Below are 25285 nucleotides of genomic sequence, written 5' to 3'. Positions count from 1 at the left end.
AAGGCAATTCATATATATATATATATTTTTTTTTTTTAGATGTGCTGGGGATGGAATCCAGGGCTAAGAAGGTGCCCTCCTCTGAGCCACACCCCAGCCAAGGCAAATCTTTCATTGCACTTTGTGCTGTGCTCTGTGATCAGCCCCACCACTTATAGTATCATTTAATCTTCAGACAACCCCAGAAAGTGAACTATCCTCACTTTCCAGATGAGGAAACTGAGGCCCAGAGAAGCTAAGATATTTGCCTCACCCAGATGTTCATTGGCAGAGCTGGGACTCATTCCCTCACCTGCATGGCATGGAAGGGAAGGGAGGTTGTCATCTCCTTGCAGTTAGTAGACTTGGAGGAAAATCTCCTCTTGGGGGGACCACCTGCTTCACAGGCTTCACTCCACTGAGATGAGAAGAACACTGATGAGAAAGAGGATTGGTAGGAGGAGATATGCAGTGGGACTCTAACGCAAATATCAATGTCACTGGGAAAGGAGTCTCCCAGTCAGCAGTGGCTTCATCCTGAGTCAGCTCTGACCCTGCCTTGCACCAGGCATGGACTCGGGACATGGGGTGAATCAGATCGGAGCTTCCTGCAGACTGACATGGGCTGCGTCACCAGAAGAGCAAAACTTGGAACAGGCAGCCAGATGGCAAGCCCAGGCTCCTCCCTTGGCCATGAGCCTCTTTCTCCCTTGAGCCGGCAACCACGAATGACCAGTGGGAGGTGGAGTGTGAAGACCCTGCTTCCTTGCCTCTTGGTGGGGTTGCAAAATGGAGCCTGTTCCCTGCCCCATGTCCATGAGAACCAGCCTGACAGCACACCCTCTGACCTTCCCTCCCCCTCCCCTGCCTCCTTCTGTTCTTGCTGGACCACCTTCCAAACAGCCTGCATACCAGTCCTTTGGGATCTGCTGATGGGAAAATAGAATTTGAGGTGCCCCCAGTCTGCTATAAAATGGAGGAGGTGGGCAGTTTTGCTCATCACTGCTTCCCTCTCCTGACATCCAGCCCTTTTCCTTGTGCCCCTCAAGTCCCAGATGTCCCCAGTCACCTTAGAGTCTTATGAATTCCACAATCACAACATCTTGTAAGTCAAGGCATTCTCTTCTCCACCAGGTAGTGTGAGGGGAGGTGGAGGCTCTGGGTCCTACAGGGGAGGGAGAGCTCATGGTGTGTGGTTTGTTCTCTCCCCATGCATCTAAACAGTAAGGCACGTCCCACACCTCCAGAACTGGGTTCCTGTGGAAGCCTCACTGTTCACACACTGGTAACCTACCATGGGCCTCTTGGTGCAGCAGGGCCTGCCTTGCTCTCTCCGGGAAGTTCTGCAGAGCTCTCCTGCAAGAGCCCTTGAACGGGAGCCGGTTGAAGGGCTTAAGGGCTGCCTGAGCCCTGGGTGTCTCCCCTTCTCTGGGAGGATGTCGGAGGGCTGTCTATCTCTCCAACTGCTTTCATCTGTCTCCCTTTCCAGATCATCTTCCCAACCCAATCTGGAGGATGTGGAGATAGGGGTGCCATATCTGAATGTTTGTGCTCCCCCATTCATGTATAGTAACCTAACCCCAATGGGTAGTATTGAGAGGGGGGGCCTTTGGGATCATGAGGGGCTCTCATTAACAGGATTAGTATCATTCATGGGATAAAAGAAGTCTGAGGGGCCTGTCTGACCCTTCCACCATGTGAGGATGCAGCAAGAAGGCACCGTCTGTGAAGCAGAAAGCCCTCACCATACATTGACCTTGCTGGCATCTTGATCTTGGGCTTTCCAACCTCTAGAACTGTAAGCAGTAAGTCCCTGTTGTTTATAAATTACCCAGCCTCAGATATTTCATTCTAACAACCCAAACAGACTAAGACAAGGAGGAATCCAGTTACCAAAGGTTGTGCCAGAAATTATGCCAAAACGTAGCCATGAAGCTGAGCTATTTATTATGCTTACAAATTGTGTGAGTCAGTGTTTAGCTTTTTCATTGCTGTGACTAAAATAACCAATAAGAACAATTTAAAGGAGGTAAAGTTTATTTGGGGCACATAGTTTTAGAGGGCTCAGTCCATAGATGGTCAGCTCCATTGCTCTGAGCCTAAAATGAGGAAGCCCATCATGGGGGAAGGGCCCATCTCTCACAATTCAACCATGTCATCTCTGAATATTACCCCAGAAACACAGGAGCTTCGGGGATGGGGGGACACCTCGTATCCAAACCATAACAGTCAGGAACTTCAGGGAACTGGGTGGTCCTCATTTGGGGTCTCTCCTGTGGCTATAGTCAAGTGCCTACTGGGGTTGCAAGTATCTGAAGTCTTGATCTGGCCCAAGGTCAAGCACTTTTTTTTCCCCACAGTACTGGGAATTGAACCCACTGAGCTGCATTCCCAGCCCTATTTACTTACTTACTTACTTACTTACTTATTTTTGCAGTACTAGGGACTGAATCCAGGCATGCTCTACCACTGAGCTACATCCCCAGCCCTTTTCATTTTTTATTTTGAGACAAGGTCTCACTAAGTTGTGATCCTCCTACCTCAGGCTCCCAAGTCACTGAGATTACAAGCATGTGACACTGCGCCCTGTCAAAGGTGCACTTCTAAGCTTTCAAGGTGAGCAGGATAGGGATTAGGAGACCTCTGTGAGTCACTCTCCTGGCAGGCAGGCTAGGGCTGGCTTCCACCAAGGACTTCAGCCCCTGTTCACATTCCTTCTCCGGGGGGCTGCTGGGGTGTTCTCACAGCCTGGAAGCTGGCGTCCCCAGAGCAAAAGAGCAAAAACCCAAAGCAGGAGCTGCAATTCCCTTTACCATCCAGTCACGAGAGTCACTCGTCCTCACTTTCCTTGCTATCTTGGCCACAGGAGGCCAGCTCCAATTCAGTGTCAGAGAGAGCCAGGAGGCTAATCACTGGGGCCATCTTGGAGGCCGGCTAGCTTGGGGAGCTTGGTGTACACAGGATGCAGTCTACACTGCCTGCTTCCTCAGCCCTGGCCCCGCCCTGGAGCACCTCTCTCCCTCCACACCACCTCCAAGTCCCCACTCACACAAGACAGCTGCGTATAGTAGTGTGCACCAGGAATCCAGGGCACCAGAGGTGTGGGGCCCAGAGCAGGAAATACCCGCCAACCTCTTGTCCAATATTACTGTCATGAACACTCATCCTCTTCTGGCTTCATGGTGTCCCCCTTTCAGGTCATACTCCTCTCAAAAGCCCACAGGGCTCTAACTCCTATCTCTCCTCCATTATTGGTAGGAACCTCAAAAATTCTGGGAGCATCAGAGTGAAAAATCGGCTTTATTACCGGTCAGGCTCAATTGGCAGGGAAAAGGAAGGCTTCTACCCACCACAGCTGCTGGCAGACCCTGTATGATGATAGGCCTCTGACCCCAACAACAACAATCAAAAACCAGAGCCAGGCACAGCAGAACACACACCTGTAATTTCAGCTACCCAGGAGGCTGAGGCAAGAGGAGTACAAGTTCAAGACCAGCATCAGCAACTTAGTGAGACCCTGTCTCAAAATCAAAAATTAAAAGGGCTGAGGATGTGACTCAGTAGTCAAGCACCTCTGGGTTCAATTCCTGGTACCAAAAATAAGGTGAGGGGGAGGCTGGGGATATAGCTCAGGGATGGTAAAGCACTTGCCTGCCAAACGTGAAGCCCTGGGTTCAATTCCTACTAGTGTAAATAGATTAGATAGATAGATAGATAGATAGATAGATAGATAGATAGATAGATAGATAGATAGATGGATGGCAAGAAAGGAAGACCAGCCCCAACTCTACCTGCAGCTCACCCAAGGGATGCAGTGCAGAGAGGGCCCAAGCCAGCAGCTCCACATAATTTGTGAGCAGAGTGCATATTGCTTATGCCACTAAGTTTGGGGTTAATTTGATACACACACAAAATAGATGGACACCCACTGTCTCCAAATATACTGCATTTTTAAAGCAGTGATTCTACACCAGGCTTACCAGGCTCCCCGTGATTTTACCCAATGGATCACCCCTCCTCCTCTCAGGTGGAATAAAGCAGAGAAGTGGAGAGAGAGGACAGAAGTGTTCACCCCACACATCTTCAACTAGGGCCAAGAAGGGGAAACAGAGGCAGGAGGAGACAGCCCCGTAACCCCCACACAGTCCTGTGTTCTTGTCCCAGGTCCTGATGCTCTTGCATGCCCTTTAGCTCTTCTTCCTCCTTTCCCTGACCCCCAGGCCTCAGGTCAGCATCTCTAAGAACACAGGGCCCCAGCTAAACACAGAGCCTTCTAGCACAACTGGCTTCTGGCAACGGGAAGAACCAGCAGGAAATGAAAACTTATAGCTTCTTAAATGAGAAGAGCAGGTTGCAGCCCCAGAACCAAGCCTGGGGCAGGGAACAGGAGACTCCAGCCTCATCCACCACTGGGCTGTGTTTCCCAATGCCCTGGGACAGGGGAGGGCATTTCTGGGGGGATATCAAGCACTGGTTTCTTTTCTTCGAATACGACTGCATCCGGAGGGAAAGCTTCCCCTTATTTTTAAATAAAAAGGGGGACTTCTTGGGAGGCCACTAGGATAGTCACAGAACAGAAGTCTTTAGCAGGAATTGGAGGGTAGCTATGGGGCCCTTGGAAGTAGAACATTAGCAAACTTTTAACAATGATCATGGCCAGGCAATGAAATTGTGAAGGACTATGCTTCCTCCATATTTGGACTTCCATCTCCATAATCAATTATAATCAACAATATGACATTTCTATTTAGAGAGAGAAAAGCAGTTTGGAGCGTGTGGGAAACGCAGGGAACCTCACTGCCCTGCTTCCCCTTTGCCCCCTCCCCAGAGCCCCAGGCCACCTCCCCAGGATAATTTCTTAAGCCAGGGCTGGGGATGTGGCTCAAGCGGTAGCGCAGCGCTCGCCTGGCATGCGTGCGGCCCGGGTTCGATCCTCAGCACTACATACAAACAAAGATGTTGTGTCCGCCAAAAAACTAAAAAATAAATATTAAAAAAAAAAAGACTTCCAGCTAGATTTATTATCCTGTGCTGCAGAGTCTGTACCTGTACAAGGTGTGGTCCCAGCCTCACTTGCCCCGACCAGGCCCAGGATGGCAGCAACTTCTCAAGGCCCACGAGGCCCTCACCTACGACACCTGGGTCCCCACTGCTGTCTTCCGCCTGCCGAGGAAGGATGCTGATTTTCCCTCTGAGCTGTGACTCCAGGGCCCATCCGTCAGCCTCCCAGCCAGTGCAATTGGAGTTTAATAATGTCGTGATGGGAGTGATTACAGTTGTTAATTACCTCCCAGCCATCAGCTGCTTCTGTGGGCCTTCAGCCTTGCAGCGGACACCATCCTGGCCTGTGCATATTACACCTGGCCTCATGGTCCATCCTGCTGTGCTTCCAAATTCCCAAGGATAGGACATGGCATTTCGGTGGGAGTTCAAGGCACCAGCACCTCCCTCAGACCCTAAGACCCTGAAGGCCTAACTGTTTCCCCCCTGTTATCCCCAGCCATGTCTGTGCTTTCCTAGCTCCACGCCTTTGCCACTGCTGTCCCCTCTGCCTGGAAAGCCCTTCACCCATAGCTCCATGCCTTTAACTGCTACTGGTTCTTCCAAGCTGGTATTAAAACTCTGCAGAATATGGCCCAGGGTGCTCACTGTGGCTCCATAATGGGGGCCCCCTGGATCTCCTGTGGCACTTTCTGATCCTCCTCACACTCAGACTCCAAGAGTAGCTGAAGCTTATGGGTCCTGTCTGCACCGCAGAGAGCTTCAGAGGAGGGAGTGAATGCGCTGCAGGAATGGACAACTAAGAAGAAGGTCTAGGAGGCAGGAAACAAAAATGGCCAGAGCAGAGGGCAGAGGGGGCCAGTGCGTCCTCCTCGGGGAATTCTGCTCCTAAGTCCAGGTCCTTAGCACCTTACACAGGAGTAACTCCTCCTCGCTAGTCTCCTTGAAGTGGCACCCCCTTTCTCCACAGAAAAGCCCTCTTCACCATGGCTGATTTTAGGACTGTCAGCAAAAGAATCTCTGCAAAAGAGTCCAATGTAGATAAACTTCCTCTTTCTGTGTCGCCCTGTTTTACTTGGCCACTGGCCAGGAAGATACCAGCACTCCAGGTGCTGGACACCCCTTACTAGTTTTCACAAACGTATCTAGTAGTTTGTAGAAATGTGCAAACAAGGCCTCTGGCCTTGAGCTGGGCTTCACAGAGATGTCTACATTTTTAAGATGAGTTATCAACTGGGCTCCATGGTAACAGCTGGCAGGGGGAGGAAAGAAAGGGGAGATGAAGCTCTCCCCTTCTCAAGTGTTGTCCTTGAAGGGTTAACTTACCCAAAACAGTGAAAGAAAAAGCTGCTTTATGTGAACTTGTGCAGACTCTGAACTTCTGAGCCTCTCCCCTTAAATGCTGGGTATAAAACTCTGAAACTCCCTGAACTCGGGGTTTAGGGGATTGATTGATTACAGCAAAAGCTGTGCCCTCTGAACCTGGCTGCAGCCAAATAAAACTGTTTCCTGCTATCTTCGGTGTCTTGCCTCGTTTGGCCCTACAACATCCTGGGTCCTCTCTGGCTCCTCCAGCTGACCTCCACCCTGAGCAAGCCATCAAAACTGCCAGCCACTGGGCCAGAGAGGCTGAGGCAGGAGGACTGCAAATTCAAGGACAGTGTGGGTGACTCAGGGAGACCCTTAGCAATTTAGCAAAACCCTGTCTCCGAGTGAAAAATAAAGAGGCTGAGGATGTAGCTCAGTGGTAAAGTACCCCTGGGTTCAATCCCCAGTATAAAAATAAAAACTGGTGGCTCAAGAGGCTAAGATAGGAAGAATATGAGTTCAAAGCCAGCCTCAGCAAAAGCTAGACACTAAGCAACTCAGTGAGACCCGGTCTCTAAATAAAATACAAAATAGGGCTGAGGATGTGGTTCAATGGTCCAGTGCCCCTGAGTTTAATCCCCAGTCCTCCCCCAAAAATAAAAATAAATAAAATTTAAAAAATTAAAAACTGCCAGCCATGAAAATTGCAAATGAGATTCTGCTACCCTGCTGCTTGAAACCCTCCTCACCCCGAGGAGAAGCCCAAGGATAAGTCCATTAGTTTGGTGTTCAGGGTCTTCATTGGCTCAACTCACTGTCACCACTTCTCCAAAGGCCACACCCCACACAGAGGCCACATCCATAACTATCCTACACACTCTTCCCAGTCGCAGAAGATTGTCTTTCTTACCCCGTGAACGCAGGTTCCCAGATGTTGGAAGTGTATAAATGCCCATTATCATGCACTTGGAGCCCAGAAAATATCGAGAAAACTGGGCTGCAGAGAGGACAAAGGGAAGAAAGGAGTATGAAGACAGAAGATCCCAGGCAGCTTTGCAAGCTTGGCCACCCCTTAGCAAACCCAGTCCCACCAGGCCCAGGACAGCTCCTGGCTGCACACACAGCGCTTTCTCACGCTGCCTTCTGTTAAATGATTAACACAATGGAGGAAATTGTTTTCTTCCAATCGTGTGGAAAAAAAGCTCTTTGGAGGGGCCAGGGATGGAGCTCTTGCCTAGCTTCCATGAGGCCCTGGGTTCCATCTCTAATGCTGGAAAAAAAAAAAGTCCTTTGGGGTGCAGGGTGGATGTCAGGAACAAGTTCCAAGTCCTCATTCCACAAGGTGGTAGGAAGCTGCCCTCTGAGCATCAGGCAGGCACCCATGCTGCTCCTAGGAGTCTGGGTGGGGTAGCAGGCCAAGAACCAACATGTGGGTTTAACCCCAGCCCTGCCAAGTATTGGCTAGAAGACTGGGCCAGTTATTTCCAGCCTGAGCTTCTGTAAAGTGGGGATGATGAGGACAGTACACCCTCCAAGGGGCTCCAAGCACTGAGAGTTAGTACCAGGAAGGCACTCATGGTGCTGGGGACTAGCAAACACAGATGTGTGTTAGCAAAGGCTGGCGAGTGGGGACACACACCCCTGGCAGCTGCAATCCTAAGGGAAATACAGGTGTGCACATTTGGAGCCAGGTACTGAGGCCCAGGCAAATCTGAAAAGAAAGAAATCCACTACCACCAACAACAACGCCCCCGCTTTTTTTTTTGAGACTGGGTCTCATTGTGTTGCCCAGTCTGGCCTTGAACTCCCAAGCTCAGTTGATCTTCCTACCTCAGTTTCCCAACTGTCTGGGACTACAAACACTTGCCACTGTAAAAAGGATGTTTGTTTTTTTTTTTAATATTCGGCATTGAACCCAAGGGTGTGTAACCACTGAGTCACATTCCCAGGCCCTCTTATATTTTATTTTATTGTTTTATTCTATTTATTTATTTATTGGTACCAGGAATTGAACTCAGGGGCACTCAACCACAAGCCACGTCCCCAGCCCTACCTTTGTATTTGATTTAGAGACAGGGTCTCACTGAGTTGCTTAGCACCTCACTTTTGCTGAGACTAGCTTTGGACTTGGGATCCTCCTGCCTCCACACCTAGCAACAGGGAACTTTTAGATGACTTCTACAAAGACACCCAAATGCCAGCAATGTGACATGTGACAGGGACTGGCTGTAGGATTTCTCTGGCTCAGGAGGCCAGGCAAGGCTTCACTGAAGAAGTGACTGAGGTCTACTGCTCACAGGAACCAGCTGGCAGAGGGACACCACCAGGGAGGGAACAGCACAAGCAGAGGCTGGGAGGGACGAGGCCACCAAGGTAGGCAGTGATGGGCAAAGCCCCCGGAGCAGGCAGGGGCTTAGGAGAACAGCACATCTGACGTGGTTCTCCCAGGTTCTTTGCGGAAGGCCAGCGCCAAAATGGCCTCTGCCTCCTCTGCTTGGATCTTCACTCATCCCACCTGCTCATTGGTGCTTTGGGGAGGCTCAGTTCTCTTGGGGAGGCAAGTGGATGCTGGGAGATTCTGAATTTGATGGGGAACAAAAACCAAGACAACAGGTACAGGGGGCCAGGGGGGTCCTAGGCAGTCCCCCACCTCTTCTACTCCACACTTTGCCTTTACTGAAAAGATGCCACCTACCTGTTCATGTCCACCTGGAGCCAGGGTCTGCAAGGCTGTCCTTGCAGAAGGATGGTGGGAACTCACCTTTGTCCTGAGGGCCACAAGGTCCTGCTAAAGACCCAGAGGTGCCCCCAGTAATCTCCAGGGAAGAGAGGGAGGAACATTAGTCTGAGGTCAGTTGAGCAGACTGCTTTCCGTCTTTGCTCTGCCATTTATATCCTAAGTATCCAGACAGGTCACTCAACCACCTCAACCTGACCTACGCAATGGGGTAACATCTCCCAGGGAGGGCAAGCAGCCCTCGGCACTAGGTGATAGGGAGCCACTCTTGTCATTATTTGTCTCCTCCAAATTTAATCCCCAACCAGATATGGTGGCACACATCTGTAGTTAGTGCTGCTTAGGAGGATGAGGCAGAAGGATTGCAAGTTTCAGGGGCTGGGGATGTGGCTCAAGCGGTAGCGTGCTTGCCTGGCATGCGTGCGGCCTGGGTTCGATCCTCAGCACCACATACAAACAAAGATGTTGTGTCCGCCAAAAACTAAAAAAAATATTTAAAAAAAAGAAGGATTGCAAATTTGAGGCCGATCTCAGCAATTTAGTGAGACCCCCCGCCTCAAAATAAAATTTTAAAATGGGTTGGAGAAGTAGCTCAGTGGTAGAGCACCCCTGAGTTCAGTCCCCAGTCTTACCAAAAATCATCATCATCATCATCATCATCATCATCATTGTTATCTAATTCCCATTGTGAGAAATTAGGGTACAAACTTAATTTGACAATGGTGTGGATAGGGGAGGTTTGGGGGGCAATTAGATTAGATAAGGTCATCAGAGTCCCTACAACTGAATCCTGATGTCTTTATTTATTTACTTGCTTATTTTTACAAGTACTACGGATGGCACTCAGGGCCTTGCACATGCTGGGCAAGTGCTCTGTCACTGAGCTCCACCCCTGACCCTTCCTGGTGGCTTTATAAGACGGAACAGAAAATGCAGGCTCACTCCCTGTCTCTTACCATATGAGGCCCTGCGCCACCTCAGGACTCTGCCAGGAAGAAGACCAACACCAGACGCAGCCCCTCAACCCTGGTCCAGAACCATGTCCAAAATCAACCTCTTATCCTGGTAACATACCCAGTCTGGAGCACCGTGTTATTGGCAACAGAAAACAGACTGACAGCTCTCGAGAGGCCCATGTTAATCCTCCTTGGTTGCCTCAAAGGAGTCAGTGAGACAGCATTTTCTGCAACACCCAGAGCACCGACAGTCACTCACTCCACGAGCACCTTCTGGGTGCCAGGCGTGTGCGAAAGGAAACGAGCAACGAAGATAAAATACTAAAGAGTGCACACCGATCAGAATGGCATCCTGCCAGCTTACCACCAGTCCAGCAAAGGTTAGGCAGAGTGGGGGCTTGGTGAGGAAAAATGAAGGGTGTCTCTTAAAACCAAAATACCAAGAACTGATAGGAGTGGTGGCCCACGCCTGTCACCCCCATGATTTAAGAGACTAAGGCAGGAAGGCTGCAAATTCAAGGCTAGCCTGAGCAACTTAGTAAGGACCCGTCTCAATTCTTTTTTTTTTTTTAAGGGCTGGGGATATAGCTCAGCGGCAGAGGACCCTTGAGTTCTATCCCCAGTACTGAAAAAAAAAAATGCCAAGATCTGACTATGCTGGGCAAAGCCTCTGGGTGGGCAGGTCAGCAGGCGAGTGCTCTGGCCCCAGGTGATAAGGCTGCAGTTACTGGTGCCCTCTCTGGACTAAGGTGTCCAGGTGCCTCCCCCCTGCACATGATGGACAGGTCTTGCCCAGGAGGTCTACAGGGGTTATCAGAGCCCCGCAGCATTATTGTTGATTTTCACAACAAACCCACAAAAATCAGCTCCTCCTCTCCATTTTAAAAAGGGAAATTGAGGCCCAGAAAAGTCAGGGATTCCCCAGAGGTCACAGTTAGAAGGTGGTTGGGCTGTCTGGTTGCAAAGGACATAACTGTCCCATCAAGCCATAGACGTCCTAACTATGGGGAGGTGGCAGGCAGTCTGAGCTCGAAATCTGCAGAAGTGTGAGTAGCAAGAAGGTGACACAGGCCTGTAATCCCAGCTGCTCTGGAGGCTGAGGCAGGAGGATTGCAAGCTTGGAACCAGCCTTGGCAATTTAGGGAGATGCCAACTCAGAAAGGTTTGGGGATGTGGCCCCGTGGTAAAGCGCTTGCCTGGCACATGTGAGGCCCTGGGTTAGATCCCCATTGAGGAGGAGGAGGAAGGCAGAGGAAGAGGGCCAGGGTGTGGGTAGGGGGTCCGTGTCAGGCCACCTAAAGTCGGCGGGAGAAACGTGGGTTAGCTCCCAGGCGGCACAGGCAGGCGGGCCGGCCTCCCGCCTCCCTTCCCAGGCCCCGACTGTGGGGCGACTCTTCAACCCAGACTGTGCAGCCTCACCCTCCCCGGGCGACCAGACTCCCCAGCCTCCCGCAGACGCCCGCCGGCCCTGCCTCCCCCGGAGCGGCCGGAAGCCGCAGTCGCTCTGCAGACACCCCCTGGTGGAAACAGCTCATTACGGGACGAGGAAAATGTGCTAGAACATTAGCTTAATAAATCAAACGCTCCCGCAGCCGCCAGCCTCCGCCGCTCGGCGAGGCGGGGCCGCGGCGCCCACGCCCGCTGGGCTGGGCTGGGGGCAGGCGCAGGCCGCCAACCCCCTCCTGCCCTGCGGAGCCAGGCGCCGCACCCCTCCCCGGCCGCCTCCGCACCAGCCCAGAAACCTGTGCAAGGACAGGCCCCGGGATTGAATCCTGGCTCTGGCACTTGAGGCCTGAGACTCAGAACTGGAGTCTCCTCGGAGCTTCAGTATCTTCATCCCTGCCATGAGTCAAGAACGGATATTATTGATTGAGTGCCAGCTAAGAGCCGGTGCCATCCCCAAAGCACCGCAGCCTTGACGCCTATGACTATTTCCAGTCCTGCCTCCCCTCTGCCCAGTCAGTACCGAGTTGGTGGCCCCCACCTTCGCCCCTAGAGGGTGCTCTAGGTGAAGAAAGGCTTGCTAAGTAGCCAGGTCCTGAAGGGTGGCTAGACCTGCAAAGCAACAGGCTTACCTCCTGGGTGCCACTCTACCAAGTCCACCTGCTCCCAGCCAAAGAAACCCCAATCAATCAGTGTCGTGGGAATGGTGCTGCTTGCTGCGTGGGACCCGTGAGTCACCAGGTTTTCTGCAACTAGCTGGAGGCTGTGCCCCTGCCAAGCACTAACCCCTTCCCAGTCCTGTTCCCTGCCTTCCTGGGACGCGTGGGAGTTGGCCTGGGTGGCCTTTCTCTTGCAGCCCTGGCTCAGGTTCTAAGGACTGAGCAGTTGTGACCAATCTCTACCCACGTGCCTCAGTTCTCCGCTCCATAAGGCTTAGCCCCATGGATCCAAAGGCGGCTCACTTGCTGCTCAGCACTCGCTGGCTAGCCTAGGCAGGGGACGGGATGCAATTACCAGGGCTCTGTAAGCAGGAAAAGCCACTGTCTCCAGAGCTATTCCTCCTGCTCTCTGGGGGGCCGAGGGAGGGTGAGAGGAAAAAATTCAATTACCAGACCGTCTATTTGTCAACTCCTCCCTCCCCATTGACTTAATTTTCTCCAGCCAGACCCAGAGTCAGAGGAGACAGCAAGAGTGAGCCTCAGCTCCAGAGGAGGGAGAGAGGGGTGGGAAGAGGGATGCGGAGGGGCCTCGGACATGAAGATGCACCTGTAGGACACACACCAAGCCAGGAAGCTTCACTGGGGGCAAGAATGAGCAAGCAGCACCCAGAGAAGAGGAGCAGACATTGCCTGTGAGCCTAGCCCTACCCAGGGACTCCAAGCAGCATCACTTCCTGCAGGAAGCCTTCCAGGACCTCCCAGGCTGAGGTAGGGATCCCCTCTGGCCCCCACAGCGCCTTGGTTCCAAAATAGCATGCTAACATAGTCAGCTAACTTTCAATCTTTCTTCTTTTCTTTTTGTACTGGTGATGAAACCCAGGGGTGTCTTACCACTGAGATACATCTCTAGTACTTCATATATATATATATATATATATATATATATATTTTTTTTTTTTTTTTGAGGCAGGATCTCACTAAGTTGCTTACTGTCTTGCTAAGTTGCCGGGGCTGGCCTTAAACTTGCCATCTTCCAGCCTTGACCTCCCAAGTAGACTCCTCTGTGTTTTTGTAAATTCCCCCAGGGACTTGCTTAAATTTCCACAGTCACCTCTGACTTCAAACTCCTCCTTCTACTGTATTTGACCAATTTTTGGACTCTCTCGTTGACCTGTAGGTGCCAAGTCTGTCACAGCCAAGAGACCTCCACAGAAACTTGAGTCTTTTCCCATTTCCACATAAACTCAGCTAAGGCAAATGAAGCTACAGTGGGCTTTGCTGAGGACTTGAGGAGATCAAGAGTGACTTGAAATTGAATATTAGGACATCCCTGTTCATGGCTTGGATTTATGCCAGCGCCTCTGGCTTGGTTTGATATGGGGTATCCCCAGAAAGCTCATGTGTGAGACAAAATGCAGGATGATCAGAGGTGAAGTGATAATGAGAACTGCAACCTAATCAGTGGATTAGTCCCTTTTGAATTAACCATTTGATGGATTAATAATTTGAAAGGACTACCGAACTGGGTGGTAACTGTAGGCAGGTCAGGTGTGGCTGGAGGAGGTGGGTCTCTAGGGCACATCTTTGGCATTCATATGTTGTCTCTGGCACCTTGCTCTCCCTGTCTCTCTGCTTGCTGGATGCCCTGAGCCAAGCAGCTTTCCTCTGCCCTTTTGCCATGACGTTCTTCCTCACCGTGTCCCAGAGCATTGCATTGGCTGATCATGGACTGAGACCTATGAAACCATGAGCCAAAATTTAACTTTTCCTCCTCTAAGTTGTTCTGGTCAAGTAATTTGGTCATGGCAATCCAAAACTGACTAATACAGAAGTTGGTACCGGGAGTGGGGTTGTTGCTATGCCTAACCTGTCCATGTGGTTCAAAAGCCTTTGGAACTGGTTTGTGGGAGGAGTTTGGAAAAGTTTGGAGATGCATTCTAAGAAGACTTAGAACGTCATAAGTGGAGTTTAATGGGTGATTCTGGTAGGAGCTCAGAAGACCAGACTGCAGATAGGAATGTAGACATTAAAGATTGCTCTTGAGGTTTCAGAGGGGAACAAGGATTGAACCAGAGGCTATTCATATTACATTCTGGAAAAGAACTTATCTATATTTTGCCCATGTCCTGAGACTGCGTGAGGCTAAATTTAAAGATGATGGAATAATTAATCTGGTGGAGGAAATCTCCCAGGCTGCAGCTGTGGCTCAGTGGTAGAGTGCTTGCCTAGCATGCATGAGGCACTGGGTTCAATTCTCAGCACCACATATAAATAAGTAAATAAAATAAAGGTCCATCAAAATCTATAAAAAAAAGAAAGAAAGAAAGAAAGAAAGAAAGAAAGAAAATCTCCCGACAGCACAGTATTCAGGCAGTAGCATTGGTATTGCTGGTGACTTTTCGCCAGGTTTACTGTGATAATTCGGAGTAGAAGGCAGAGAAGAAATATTTTTAAAACTTGCAGTTTATCTAGAAAAGTACATGTAATGATGGGGCCAAGGAAGGTGTGGTTGTTGAAGGGATTACACCACTAAAGAGAAACTAAGTACTTTGCACAGAAATGGCAGGAAAGATGCTTTGAGGGCATCTCCGGAATGAGCAAGACCACATGCATGTCAGGCTTAAGGTATAAAAATGAAAGCAAAAAGAAACCCATTTAGGAAAATTTGAGGGTGCCCTGCTCATAGAGGGGGGGCCTAAAAAGTTGTTTCCCTGGCACTCATTTCACCATGCTAAGCTGCCCAAGTACTCAGAGGCTGCTGCAGCTGTGGCCTCAGGTGGGATGGCTACTGCTTGAGCTGACAGTATATCTCGGCATTGACCATGTGGTGCTGGTTCTACGGAATGCAGGATGCTAGAGTTAGGGGGGGAGGGTCATGGAGGAGGATTCTACCACATTTTCAAAAGGAAGGCCTGGGAGGCCAGGCAAAGTGTCTCAGGGTCAGAGTCCCTCTGGGCAGTCCCTGAGAGGGTACTGCATGAAGCTGTGAAAATAAAGCCAAAGCTGCAGTGGAGAATCCCAGGATTGAGATGCCAATAATATGAAACATCTGTGGAGAAAAGCTGCTGACTACAGACAACCTAAGAGAGAGGCCATCAGGGCTACAACCAGCAAGTTCATAGAGGCAGGGTTGCATGGCCCTTTGGAGATCACACCTCACCACCATATGCCCCAGATGCCAGACATGGAGCTTCGAGGGTTTGTTAGCCAAGCTGCATTTCAGTCTTGCTATGGTCCGTCCCTTCTTCCTATGCCCCCATTTCTCCATTTTGGAATGGAAACGTTTACCCTGTGCCATTATATATTGCATATATGTAACTTGCTTTTGATTTTTACAGGGGCTCGCAGCCAAGAATTTGCCTTGAGTCTCAAATGAGTCTTTGGACTTCGACTTTTAGGTATTGCTGAAACTGACAAGACTGTGGGGACTCTTAGAAATGGACTAAATGCTTGCTTTCTTTCTTTTTCTTTTTTCTTTCTTTCTTTTTTTTTTGGTACTAGGGATTAAACCCAGAGGCACTTAGCCACTGAGCTACATCCCCAGCCCTTTTTTGTATTTTATTTAGAGACAGGGTCTCACTGAATTGCTTAGGGCCTTGCTAAGTTGCTGAGGCTGGCTTTGAACTCACAATCATCCTGCTTCAGCCTCCTGAGCCACTAGGACTATAGGCATGCACCACCGTGTCTGGTGGGCTAAATGTATTTTTCATTGTGAGATGGGGAGAGCCAGGGGGGAAATGTATGGTTTAGATATAAGGCATCCCCAAAGCTCAAATTTTCAGAGGTGAAATTATTAGATTATGCAGTTATCCATGTATTAAGCCATTTGGTGAATAATTTGAAAGAGTTACTGAACTGAATGGTGGGCAGTGGAAGGCAGGCATGCTTAGGATTTATATTTTGTCCCTGAACCTTGCTATCTGTCTGTGCTTCCTGGCTGCCCTGAACTGAGCATCATTTCTCCATCACCCTCTTTCACCATGACGTTCTGCCTCACCTTGGGCCAGAGCAACACAGTTGCCTCACCATAGACTAAACCTCTGATATATATCACAAACCAAAATTAAACTTTTCCTCCTCTAAGTCATTCTGGTGAGGTATTTTGGTCTCAGCAACACAAAGCTAACTAGGAGGGCCTCTTTACACACACCTTGCCCTATCTTTTTTTCTCCTTTCTCTTCCCCCTCCTTTCCTCCCAACTCCAACCTCAATCCTAAATTTGTCAATGGCTTAGTTAAATTCAGTCCCAGGCACCCTTCAGGGTGCTCAGCACACAATGGGGCCTTCCAGTTGGGAAATGCCTTCCTTAGAAGTTTGATGCAGATTTTATTGATGCAGCAATGGATATTTTCCTCTATTCTCCAAGCCAGGACCAGTGGTGGGAAATATAACGTGTGTACATAACATCTCATTTAATATTTGGAATAATTCTATTCTGTCTCTTTTGTGTCCCTCATTGCCTGGTGAGTTCTTAGAAGCAGGAGTAGCCTGAGTCCTTTTGGGTCGTTGGGGACCATACAGGGCCCAATACAGGGACCACACAGGGCCCAATACAGGCATTCAGGAAAGGTTTATGAAAAGACATTGATTCAAATAGCAGTGATACCAGATGTCAAGGGGGATGTCAGGCAATACCTGGTCAAACTGACCTGGAATTTCCACAAGTTGGGGTTGCCACAGACTGCCCTTGATGGTCATTGATCGTGAAGCACCCAACGTGAGAAGAGACCAGGAAACCCAGCAGAAACACACGTGAAGGACATAACAAGCTCTCGTTCAACAAAGCACTGAGCATCTACTCTGTGCTCAGAATGAGCATGCAGAAAACCCCGGGGTGAGGCAGAGCTGGAGTCACCAGTCTCCTGTGGACTGTGAAACTATGTGGGAATGGACGCTGTGATCAAAGGGAGCACAAGGAACCGTAAGAGTTCAGAAGAGGACGCAATCCTAGCTTTGGGGATCAAGGAGGGCTTCTGGAGGAAGTGACATCTTGAAAAATGCCTCACATGCTAGCTGAATGAAGAAAGGGCAAGAAATACAGATGCTGAGGAGCAGGACCCCGGGCAGAGCAAACAGGAGGGCCACAGACTGATGGGTGCAGGGATCTGGTGAACTGGGGGAACTAATACAACTTGATTGGCAAAAGCAAAGGGAGTGAGGAGGGGTATGGCTGAGAGGAGTTGGAGGGCCACCAGAGCAGCCCACAAGAGCCTTGAGTGCCACACAAACTGGGGATGGGGGGCTGACCCCTGAGGATCCCAAGAGCCAGCAAACAGGTGTGAAACAGAAGGGAACAGGGCCAATAGGTATGTGTTCCAGAAAGTTTCTTCTGCACTCTCCTCCCACTTCCTTGACTCAGTTTTTTGTTGTTGTTGTTGTTGTTTTGTTTTTTTGTTTGTTTTTTTTTTGTTGTTGTTTTGGTACCAGGAATTGAATTCAGGGGCACTCAACCACTGAGCCACATCCCCATCCCTTTTTTTAATTTTATTTAGAGACAGGGTCTCTCTGAGTTGCTTAGTGCCTCATAAGTTGCTGAGGCTGGCTTTGAACTCGTGATCCTCCTGCCTCAGCCTCCCGAGCACTGGGGTTACAGGCGTGCACCACCGTATCTGGCCGTTTATTCTTTCCTACTGCAGTTTGCCAGCTCCCAGGCAAGAGCCAAGCCTGATTCTTGTTGAGTGCCCTTTTGTCCTTCATGGAACTGAAGCAGGAATAAGAAGGTAGACTGGGCAGACAAAAGTAGGAATTTCTGCCTTCTCAAGATCCATAGGACCCAACCCAGGGCTCAGAACCTCTGTGACTCCCCAGGACTTGTACATGGAAGTCACTCCAGGGGACAGCACACAAGGACAACCGATCTGCATCTCTCCAGCTTCCTGTCACCTCTTACACCTCAGCCATAGTCTTAGCATTTCCTTGAGTCACTCTCTCTCATAACTTGTGCCTGCCCTGGACACTTCCTCTCCCTGGACTGTCCTCTCCTTTTACCTCTGTATATCACACCAACTGCACCACTCATGGGACTTGGGCCAAGCATCACCTCCTTCAGGGAGCCCTCCTTGATTCCCCAGCAAGGTAAGAGGCCACTTAGGACCTCTGCCAACAGTCATTCTGTGACTATGCTGGTTGACCCACCCAACACCTGTGACTCTAAAGTCACAGTTAAGGAAAAGCAGGTGCTGTTTACTTTAGAATCCCCCAAGGACTGGCAGGTCCTGACTGACCAACAACCTGTAGGAGCCAGGCAGTATGGGAAGCTTTAGAAGTCACATACAGTGTCACTAGGACACAAAGTATGTGCCAGAGAGGGATCCAAGATGAGGCTGGAGAGGTGGGCAAGCCCCAGGCACAGAGGTATCACCAAGGGAACGGGGGCTGATCCTGAGGGCAATGGAAGGCTTGGCAGGGTGTGAAGCAGGTTAGAGCCTGCGCAAGAAGGCTCAGAGAGGCCACTTACAGCCCTCAGGAGACCAGCAGGCCACAGCCTTTGGATTTGGGCAGCAGCTGAGAGGATGGAGTGAAGGGAGCAGGGAGGATACTTCAGGGGAGAAAGGCCCAGACTTGGTGCCTGATTGCCCAAGGGCGGTAAGGGTGATTGCCCAGGGGGAGAGGGAAGAGGCTAGTAGCCAGCTCGGACACCAGTTACCTAGGCCACAAATAACCCTCGGGGCCCCTGCCCCCCGCCAGCGCCGAGCTGCAGCCTCCAACAGCGGTCTCCCACCCAGTGTTCCCCAGGGGTTGACTCGACGCTCTGCTGGCTCCCAGCCCACCGCTCCCTCCCGCAGCCAGCTCTGCGCCTGCCAGGCGGGGAGGGAGGGGCGGCCGCAGGAGCTCTGCAGGGCGGGAGAAGGGAGGGCGGAGGAAGCCAGCCAGGCAGACCCCAACCTAGGGCGGAGAGAGAAGAGGGGGCGTGGCCGACACAAGAGGAGGCCCTTGTCCCCAACCACAGAGAGGCTAGATGCCTTCCAGGTCCTCCTGCCATCCCCCATTTTAGAGACAGGGTCATTGAGGCCCCGAGATGGCAGCTGGCTAGAGGCCTAGAACCCAGGTTTTGGCAAACTCACACCCTTCTGTGGGGTGCCCTCCCTCCCTGACTCCAGCCTGCAGCAGCCACCTCCCCTGGTCTGTCAGGGATGGGTGTGGAACACTATGTAGGCTCCGGAACAGAGAGCAGGCCTGCTCACTGACCCTAGCCCCAGAGTCCCCGTGGCAGAGAGAGCTGGACTAAAGGACAGGGGACTGAGTTCTCACTCATCCGTCAGAGCCAAGTGGAGCCTCTCTGATTTCTCATTTATAAAAAATGTGTCCAATGCCTCTCTGACAAGGAGCCATCATCAGGGATGAACTCAAAAACCCAACTGAAAACAAGAGGTCTGGGTTCAAACCCCATGTCCCTAAGCCAGCATTACCCTCTCTTGGGGCCAGTTTCCCTAACTGCACAGAGAAAGGACTTGATCCAGTAATCTGGAGTGTCCAGACCATCAGAGAAAGGCTGTGTAGGATGCACCCAACTGTCCACCAAAGTTCAAATACTAGAGGAAAAATACAAATCTACTACCCTATTCCCTGAGCCCTAGAGGAAAAATACAAATCTACTACTACCCTATTCTGTGGCCTGGGTCTGTAAGGGATCACTGCAACCCCTGCCCAGATATTCCCTGCCTCGGCCTTTCTCAGCAATGTTGCAGGCAGAGGACCTTGTCCCAGGACTAGACCCAGATCTCAAAACCCCTCGCCGCCCCGCCTGCAAGCCTCGGGCGGCAGCCCCTAGGGGGCAGTGTTGCCCCGAACTTGGGCGACTGCCGCCACTGCCCCCGCCCCGCCGAGCGCCGGGAGAATACTAGAGTTCTGGGAATGTTGGACACCCCCGGCACACACCGCCCCCCGCCGTCGGCCCCAGCCCTGGGGCTCCCGCGCCGCCCGCTCGGTGCGGACTAGCTGCTGGCTCCCCACCTCTCCCAGCAGAATGCACTTCGCAGGGACGGGTTTTTGTTTTTGTTTCTTTGCAGAGGTGGGGGGCAGGCATTCGGCTCAGGCTGCTAGTGCGGAGTAGGATGTCTGTGCTCAGAGATCTGTGGGAGAAATTGGAGGGGCAAAGGGGCTTGTTCTTCCAAGAACCTGTCAGCTGCTTCGCCGTGGCCCCTTTATCCCTCCCCAACGTCTGACAGGCATCCATCCCGCACCACCTCCCCCAGATCCATCTCCAAGGGATCTCCAAACCCCGCCGGGAAGAGCCCCGGGGCTGCAGTGTCCCCGCTTTCCGACCCCGCCACCAGCCTTCACTTCCCCAGCTCAAGCCCAGGCCCAGAGTCCGGACACAGCCAGGACCTGACCGGCTATGGTTTGGGGGTGACTCCTGCTGCGAATTCCCCCCACCCCCGGCTGTGAGCGTAAAGTCAGGGGCTGCAGTGAGGGTGGTAAAGGGGAAACCGAGGGAAAAACCCCATTCAAGTTTTGTCCAACGGTTGAATGGTGGGGCGGGGGGAGATAGGAAGAATGTAAAAGCCCCGAACCCACAATGCCGACTTTTAAAAAAATTATAATTGAAAACATCTCGAAGTAAGGGCCGCCAGGAACGGGCCAGCTCCCCGCCCCCCTCCCCATCCCCCTCCCCTGCTCCCCGGAGTCCGATGAAGTCATGATAAGTAGGCTGCAAAAAGAAGAAAAAGTGGGGGGTGGGCTGGGGGGTTGGGGGGCACAGGGGTCCCAGGCTGGGGCCCCGCGCGGACACAGTTTGGATACTATGGTTACGCGATCCGACCCAAACAGCGAAGGCGGACAACAATAGCGGCCGCCAGAGGAGGAAATTCCTTCCGGGGTGGACGGCGCGGGGGGAGGGGCGCCTGGCTGGAACGCTGAGGCGGCGGCTCGGCCAATCAGCTCGCGGCCGCCGGCGGTTTCAAGGTGCCCCGCGCCGCGCGCCCCCACCCCCCCGCGCGCTCCGCTCGGGCGCTGGAATTGCTGAGACGTTTCCCTGCACGCGCCCCGGTAACCCTGCGGGGGCTGCTGCCCAAGCCGACACCCCCCCCCAACACGCCCCCACACCCCTCCCGGAGCCCGCCGCCCGGGGAGGGCTGAGCGTTCCGCTGCAGGAGTTGCTTGCACTCGAGGGAGGTGGAGGAAAAAATCCTTACAAACCACCCCCTTTCTATGGGGTTGGTTCCTGCACAAGCCTGTTTTCTATTTTAAAGCATGTCTCAAGAAAAAAAAAATGAGAGGGAGAGAAAACAGAGAAGGTCCACCCTCAACTCTAGAAGCCTGGGAGGATCTGACCCCTGAGTCCCTGATCTCAGGGGGCTCTTATGTAATAAGTTGGGTTACTGATATTGGCGGTCTTGCCCTGGCATCCGGGATGCGAGATTCCAAGGGCAGAGCTGCCATTGAGAAGCCCACCACCACCACCACCAAGTTAAAGTGACCTGCCTTGTGACTAGCCAGAGAAACCAAGGGCTCCCTTTAGCCGCCTTCTAAGGGGACAGCGTTATTTATGTGGTGGGCAGCTGGGTCATTGCCCCGTCTCCCACACCTGCCAAGGATTCGGTGCCCCAAGTACCCCTCCTTGAGAAGACCCGGACTGCCTCCCAAGCCCCTGTCCCCGTGGCCAGGCCCTCCACGGTGCCTCGTCGGGCTCTTCTCCCCTGCCAACATGCTGGGCGCTGAGAGCACCGAATCCGTCCTTTCCTTTTTTAAGCTCCTGAACCAGGTTTCCGCTGTCTGATGTCTCCTGGGCACAGAGTACCACTCCGATGAAGAGTACATGTCTTTTTATTCATTGCATATTAAGAGATTCACTTCTCTGGAAGGATCCAACGTTCAAAAAGTATTTCGCCTCTCTCCCACTCTCTCCCCCTTTCTTCCCACATAATGGGGATAACCCTAATTCTCCAGTTCCTCGTGTGTCTCTTTATAAATAAATAATGAGATTTTATTAATTATGCACGTACAGAATCTGCAAGCAGATTGCTGTCTCTTGATGCTTAATAAAAAATAAAAGGGAAAAACCCTCCACACTGACTGGGTGGTTTTTTTTTCCCCCTGCAAGCAAACAAAAACTTCAAGGGGCCATATGTCCTCTAAGGGGGGAGAGGAAGGCAGAAGTTGGGGAGTGCACAGGGCAGGAGGGATTAGAGGGGGCTCCCTTACAGATTTCCAGGGCAGCTGAAGGCAGATTTCAAGTTGCCTGCTTCACGTTTGTGATTGAACTGCGGTCTGAAAACACACCAAGGTTCGCTGGGGCATCTGTGTGCTAGGCGGGATGGGCAGCTGTCAGCAGTAAACAGGAAACCGGCGAGAAGGGAGTTGGCCGCAGCCCAGTCCCTGTGTCAATTTGGTGCCCCTCCTATGAGCCCCTGGACCCCAAGCTCTCAAAACACACTTAGTTTTTTGAGCATTTCGGTACTGTTTCCTGAGTACCCACACAATTCCTGGCACAAAGTAAGAGCCCAACAAATATTTACAGGGTAAATGAATGGAGTATGGAAAATATAAAGGGCTGCAGGAATGGCTGCAAAAGTGGCCAGAGCCTAGGTTTGGGGGTACAGGAGGTGCAAGAGTTAGGGCTTCATTCCTCAGACAATGGGGGGGGGGGGGGCGGTTACTGAAGTTGTCTGACCAACGAAGCCACAGAGCAGAGCTGAGTGTTTAAAAGCTAAGACCAGAAAGAGGTGCAGAAATAAATACAAGGGACAATAAGCAGAGTCTGTGTGGCTAGGGAAAAAAAGACCCAGTGGAGAAGTGCAGGGCGGGAGTGGCAAGCCCCAGTACCCTGGAACCAGAGTATGATCCAGAGCTGAGCTTAGATCCAAAACATTCAGGCTCCAGTTCTGAGTCCCAAGTCTGCATGAAAATAGGAATTTGGTGAGGTGTAATGAGGTGAACTGGGGACTCCCAGAGCACACTGTACCTTAGGCTACTTCCTTGGTGTTGTTTTGTTTGGGGAGTGCCAGGGCCTTGCCCATGCTAGGCAAGGACTCTACCGCTGAGCTATGCCCCAGCTATGAAATTGTTTAAACAGAGAAAATAAGAGACCCCCAAAGGAGGAGCATAAAATTGCCCAAAGGGTAATTTGTCCAACAGAGATCCAGAGGCAGCAGAGGGTTGGTTGCAGCCAGACCAGGGTCCTACACAGCCAGGCAGTGGTAGAGCTGGCATGCCCCCGGAGTGTTTCTCACTAAGCTCCAGCTCACAGGGGACAAAAAGTCGTCTCACCCAGCCTGGGTTAGACCAAGCTTCCTGACAAAAGGGTTAATTAAACTGGGCATGTGTTACACAAGTCCAAAAAATATGTATTTTTTTAAAGGGAGAAGTTTTGGATGCCATGCCTCCTGCCTGTGAGAGGGCTATATGTCACTGAGGAGTTAAAACGTAAAAATAAAATTGTGCTGGCCGTGGTTACCACAGAGCTATCAAGCTGGGTCTTGTTGCTGGAGCCCAGGCATCTGCTGTGTAATTTGGGGGGGCACTTAGTCTCCCATCCGTGGGTGGGGGCGGCTGTCTGCCTTCTGCCTTTGTATCCTCTTAATTAAAAAGAACCAAGATCCTTTTTTCCCCATGCATTACAGAACTTCTCTAGCACCAAGGAAAGGTAAGGGGATCTAAAGGCCCTGGGTATTTGTTCAGCTCTTATTTGTGGGAGATGGTTTAGGGATGGGTCCATCTGTCAGTTACGCCCTGAGGTGCGACCTGAGAAAGGTCCTTTTTTCGGTCCACAAATTAAATTAGGGTAAGGGGAGAAGGGGAGGTTAGTTGAGGATCAAGGATCTTTTGGGGGGCAGCAGTACTGGGGGTTGAACCCAGGAGTGCTCCATAATTGAGGTGCCTTTTGTATTTTTTTGTTTTGAAACAGGATCTCATGCAATTGCCCAGGCTGGCCTTAAATTTGCCATCCTCCTGAGTCTGGGGTTACAGGAGGGCATCTCCCAGGATCCTTCTGTGGTTATAAGATAGAGGTCCAGTAGGACCTTGGGGTTCTTCCCTTATGGTCTGTTGAAAAGCAGCCTCTGTCCCCACGTAGCGGTCATCCCTATATCCTGCCCCCAATTCTGACTGTGGGCCCAAGGTACAAATAAACAAACCACCTCTAGACTGCAGAGGTCCTCAAATTACAGATATACTCAAGCTCTGATAGTGTCAGCCCCACCAACCCCATACAAACACACAGCAAAACCCTGGAGTCAGAGACTGTCCAAGCTGAGAGGTCAGGAGGCCCACCTCACCTGGGATGCACACAGGCCCTCTTCTACACCCCATGTTAGTATTTGTCCAGCCCTTATTTGGATACCACAAGTGACAGGGAGCTCTCTACCATCTATGAACAACCTCCAGGCCAGTACTGGAGATTGAATCCAGGGATGCTCTATCACCGAGCTACATCCCCAGCCCTGTTTATTTTGTATTTTGAGACAGTGTTTTGCTAAATTGCTGAGGGTCTCCCTAAGTCACCCAAGTTGGCCTTGAACTTGCAATTCTCCTGCCTCAGGCTCCAGAGTTGTTGTGATTACAAATGTGCATCAACATGCCCAACTACTATCTATGAACTCTAACGCGGCATACTGTGTTCACCAAGATGTCCTGTCAATATCTCAAAGCTAGCATGTACCAAGATTGAAATCTTAGTGTTCTCAAGTCCTTCTCTTCCTCCCCTTTCTCCTGTGTCTGGCTTAGAAAGCTGGGCTATATGTCACTGAGCTAGAAGCTTGGGAATTACCCTTGACTTCCCACTCCACGGGCAGCCTGCACATCCTGAGGCCTGACTGCTCATCATCTCTGCAGTCGGTCCCCACCTCAACCTTCTCATCATCCTAAGACATAGTTGTGTCAGCTTTCTAGCTGGTCTTCTTGATGAATGACTGGTTCCTTCCAAACTGTCCTCCAGGTGGCCTTCCAGGAGGCTCTTTGGAAGCCTTAACCTGAATGTGACATTCCTCTGCTTAGGATAAAATCCCACCTGAGTGGCCCACATAACCAAAGTCTAAATTCCTTAGCACATCATTCAAGGCCACTCCACATGGCTCACTCTTCCCAGGTGACTTACTTTACATTCCAGCCACTCACTGTCACATGAATATTCTTTGCTCTTTCATGCTTCTGGATCTTTGTACATACTCTGCCCTCTCCTAGGACACCCTTTCACCACTAAAGAAAGATGAATAGTCCAGGGTTCCTGCCTTGGAAGAACCCATTCTAGAGCTCTACCAACCAAT

Source organism: Marmota monax, unplaced genomic scaffold, assembly GCF_021218885.2.
Source record: "Marmota monax isolate L192 unplaced genomic scaffold, Marmota_monax_Labrador192_F-V1.1 WCK01_AAM20220418_F8-fsc00023, whole genome shotgun sequence".
Lineage (NCBI taxonomy): Eukaryota > Metazoa > Chordata > Mammalia > Rodentia > Sciuridae > Marmota > Marmota monax.
Note: the sequence above shows the minus strand (reverse complement) of the source record.